Source organism: Anomalospiza imberbis, chromosome 3 (genome assembly GCF_031753505.1).
Source record: "Anomalospiza imberbis isolate Cuckoo-Finch-1a 21T00152 chromosome 3, ASM3175350v1, whole genome shotgun sequence".
Lineage (NCBI taxonomy): Eukaryota > Metazoa > Chordata > Aves > Passeriformes > Viduidae > Anomalospiza > Anomalospiza imberbis.
This window is the reverse complement of record NC_089683.1, coordinates 112,092,354-112,096,908: the sequence shown is the minus strand read 5'-3', so window position 1 is coordinate 112,096,908 and position 4,555 is coordinate 112,092,354. Positions and strand designations below refer to the sequence as shown.

The following is a 4,555-nucleotide window of genomic DNA, read 5'->3' as shown; positions in this document are numbered from 1 at the left end:
TCCCCTTGATTGCTAAATGGGTAACGTCCACCCTTTAATTAAATTATCTCTTTAAACCCTCAAAAAGAAAATGCAATTGCCCTACATTTTGCATAGGCTATAAAGGGGTCTAAGATCAAATCCTAACTTTCAACTCTAAGGATCCAGAGTGGTGTGGTTCAGCTTTGAAGTGGGGCTGCAGATGTGCAGCCTTCAAATGTATTGTGTTCCATCCTTCCCTGGGGAAAAAAAGGGAGTTAATACAGATCCAGTTCATTGCAGATTACCCAAAAAAGTCTGGCAATTTAGCATGGGGGGAAAAAAACACAGCAAGTGTGCTGTTATTGAGGAGTGAAAAGCGTGGGGAAAGGGGGAAGCTTGGAAGTGTTCTCCAGCAAATCCAGTAGAAAACCAAAGACTTGCTTGGCATCCCTTCGTGCGTTTATTCCTCGTCACACGACGCTGTGACACTGTCACCCCCCAAGGAGCTCCTGTGGCATCGTGGGCTCAGCTACCTCGTCTGGAACGTGGTGGAGAGACGTATTTTGTGAGAAATACCTTTTCCTGTGGGAGAAGGGACCACAGGCAGTCAGCATCTTCATTCAGCTGATTTTAGGAGGTCAGTTGCCCAGCTTTTACTGGGAAAGCAGCCATGCCGGTCCCTTACAGTGATGATCAGTATTTTGGGTGTATCAGAGGTGCAGATTGCCATGCCTCCGAGTCCTCCTAGTCCCAGGGCCATGCCACACCCAGGTGTGTCCCAGCCAGCTCCCAAGCCCAGATTAGGCATGAGGATGTAGCTGGGTTTGAAAGTGTATAACATCCCAACATCCCAAGTGTTTTCAGGATCAGACCTTCAGTGGGTGATGCTTTTTCAAACCTAAGGAATACAAAAAATCTCCATATTCCTTTTGTACTTTGCAGACTGTAAGAGTACTTTTTAAAGCCAGTGAGTCAATGCAAGATTAATGCTTTTGTAACAACATACATAAACAACATGAAAAAATTACTACTATTTCTGACAATGTGCAAATCAAACGCCAGGTTTTCTCAATGGGTATAATTTCTTATTCCATGCAAGTAAAATTATGTCCAGGAAATTTTTGCTCGTAGCATCATCCATGGGCTGCACAGGCAGTGCAAGAATTCAGTCCCAGTTTTATTGTAAAACCTCAGTATCTGAAAGCACAACATCTAAAAAATGGTTTGGGGATTGTTTGTGGTGGGGTTTATGTGTGTGTAAACACTGTTTATTTACAAAAATAAAAACGCTACAATTCTACATATACTAACCCATTTTTAGCTCACTAGAATACTACTGTGTTGGATACTCTCAGCAAAAATATTCCTTCCAGATTTCCAGCCAATTTAAATTACTCGAGTTTCGAGATAACCTGTTGAAAAGTATTCCTGTTTATTTTGTTTCTTTTTGAAAGGGCACAGCTTGGTATATATCTTTAGCTGAGCTGGCATTGCTGTCTCCTACTACAAAACTCAAAATTTTACGTCTGGAGCTAATTCCCCTGGTTTTGGTATTTGCTGATTTCTGCATTGAATTCTAGAAAGAACGAGCAGTTCTGTGCTGTTTTCTGGTTGGTATGACTTTCCTTTTTGCATTGATTGCAAATAGCTGAAATATGAACACCAGCAAATATTCCCAGACACACCAAAATTAGTCACTTTTCTGAACGTTTTTCTTTTCTAAATTGTTTTGTAAAATCTAGAATCTGATTGTAAATTACATCATGGCTGGAATTAGCAAACTGAATGTTTTTTCTACCAACAGAATTGCTTGACATGAATTCTGTGAAGGATGCTAATGATTCAGATTTGTGTAGAAAGTCTTGCCTATTTCATTTGCCCATTCTATCTAATTTGTTTCAAATTCTTAAAGTCAGAAGTATATAAGTCCCATTTAGAAAATGCTCTAGGCAGTACATTTGCTCCTGTGAATAGAGCTTTTAGAGGGGTGGAAACCAAGCCTGTCTGATTGCTGCAAACAGAATTCCATGTATAAGCCTTCAAAAATCTGAATATTTGTATTTGTTTGGCCATTGCAAACCAAGGGCATGCTAATGTGATTCCAATTCAAGCAAAGAAACAAAAATCACAGGGCTCAACTGGCTGCTAACCGCTTTTATCAAACAGGCCACACAGCTACAGGGCCAAGGGTGATGGATGGACTCGTGACACACAACAGTGTTATTTTGGAGGTTGGTTTGGTGGCTGGGAGTTGCCACTGGGGTGGTTAAAGCAGCTTGGCTGGGTGGATCCAGGCAGTTCCCTTTGCTGAGCCTCAGGAGATGTTTGCCAGTACCAAAAGAGTAAAAGAGATAGTGGATGTAGCGTTGATCCTCTCCTGAGAAGCACAGCAAAGTGCTGTAGCCTGTGCTAGGCTGTTCCTGGTTCTGGCCACCTTGGAACCCTTGGTTGTTCCTGAAACTGGAGTGGTTGGGACACTCCAGTTTGCTCTTTTCAGTGTCTCTGCACTGGCAAAGCAGTGATCCTACTGTGATCCTTCTGTCCTCACAAAATGGATAGAGAGATTTGTTTAGACTTTCCATATGATGACAGCATATATAAATATTACAAGATGAATGAATTACCGAGTCTGGCTATATTTGCTAGGAGATCTTTATCAGTAAAAACAAGAAAAATTGTCTTACCAGTACAGTGAATCAGCAAGAGTAAGTGGTGTTCTGAACAGAAAGTAAGGTGCTAAAATATACAATTGGACCCCAAAGCGCAGGCATGTGTCACAAAATTATCATTCTTTTCCAATGCTCAATGCACCTGTGTGTTTTGGGAAAAAGCCTTGGTTTCTGCCTGCACCAGGGCATGCAAGGCTTACATTTTCTTTGTCTGTAAGAAAGCAAAATGTATCTGAGAAGATTCCTTGGTCTGCACAGCGCTCAGGGGTGGGCTTGCCTCCATTCCCAAATTTAAGCATGCCCGTGGACCATGAATATTGGTCCAGCCCCCAGCAGAAAGTGGACAAAATGTCCCTGCTTTGGGGTGTCTGTGGTTTTTGGAGAGCAGCTGAAGGTCATGGCAAACCACAGCTGCCTCCTCCAGCCAAGCCCCCGCCAGGGTGGGATCCATCCCACTGCCAGCCCCTGGTCTGCAGCCAGGGATTGTACTGCCAGGAGAGTGGTGCAAATCATCAGCAATGTGCTCTTATCCCTGCCTTCTTAATGGGCTAAAAACAGTGGAAAACAGAGAGATCATTTTCTATTTTAATGATCAAAAGGGTGTTGCCCATTATTCACAGCCTACACACAAGATGTTATGATTTTCAATTTTCCTGCACTGATCGTTCAGTCCATTTGGCAGCTGACCTTCAAGTGGTGGTGGTTTTTCAAAAAAGGAGGAAAAAAAAACCCCAAACAGAAAACCCAAACACCCATTATCAGCATTTCAGACAAGCAAAATAATCGCGGATGAGGTGGTAAGGATCTCACATGCAAAAGCTGTGAGCAGAGCCGCCTCTGTTTGCAGCAGCTAGATGTTTTCATGGCAGTGGGAGAAGTTTGGGTTCAGGAGAGCATCAAAGCTGGTTGGTTGGGGTTCTGAACATTGCCCTACAAGCAGGCTTCAGCACCAAAATGGCACTTTTGGAACAAATTTCTGCATCTGTTTCTACAGTTAGGGGCATTTCACATCCCTGCTACTGAAATCAGAGGATGGCAGCAAGTGTTACACAAGCAGTTTACTGTCACATCCTGTGCATATGGGTATTAGCCAGGGACATTTTTAACAACCAAGAGACATTTCAGCTGAGTGTTGGTCAGAAAAAAAGGACATTTTGCCATCCAGAAACAGCTGCAGAAGGTCCCAGTGCCTGACATCACACAACACACCCCCAAAGAACCAAACCACACAAGAGATTACCTAAATGAACCAAAAGAGATGGTAGGGTCTAAGAAGCAAGTGTTCCTGTGGCTTGAATCTGGAGTAATTTGGTTGAATTGCAGGTAGTAAACAGCCTAATTAAATAGATGTATTGACTTAAATGCCTGCTAGAAGTCAAAAGGAGATGCATGTATTTTTCCATCACAATTTTGATTGTGTTTACCAAGCTAAGAGGTGAAATGAAGAAGCATAAGTTCCTGTAAATTGTTGATTGGAAAACACAGATTTTTACTCTCCTTCAGAACATTTACTCTCCTTGCAAAACATTGAACTGGAACAAATTTCAAGATTGAAAATCTGTTCAAACAAGTGTCAGTTTTAAAAATGCTTTAATCCGGGTTGACAGGAACTTAGCCTCCAACTCATACCATAATTGTGAGTGCTCTTAACGAGTCAGTCCCACTTTTGATGTCAGCTCAGGGTTTTTCCACTGTAAGATCTTTGAATGAAGAGGACTCAAAGCCATACACGAAGCCAATCAAACGCGGATCACGTTTCTGCTGGTTTGCTATATACAGTTTGTGAACCAAAATGGGTGTTTTGGGCTTGGCACCCCTTCATTCACAGAAACATGGTTGTGGATCCAGGAGGCAGAGGCAGCTGAGGTGCAGCTGCATTGCAGGGCGGTGCAGAGGCATTGGCAGAGGATGTGTAGAGCTGGTGG

The 4,555-nt window shown here is 42.7% G+C and overlaps 1 long non-coding RNA gene across 1 annotated transcript; it reads right to left on the bottom strand.

The window, feature by feature from the left end:
* Nucleotides 1–1,763: 1,763 nt before the first annotated feature.
* On the bottom strand, nucleotides 1,764–4,128 carry LOC137471891 (uncharacterized). The gene is made up of 2 exons (XR_010997915.1): nucleotides 2,490–4,128; nucleotides 1,764–2,448 (listed from the first exon to the last, which is right to left on the bottom strand). It is a non-coding gene; the product is annotated as an uncharacterized lncRNA (long non-coding RNA).
* Between the last annotated feature and the right edge of the window lie 427 nt (nucleotides 4,129–4,555).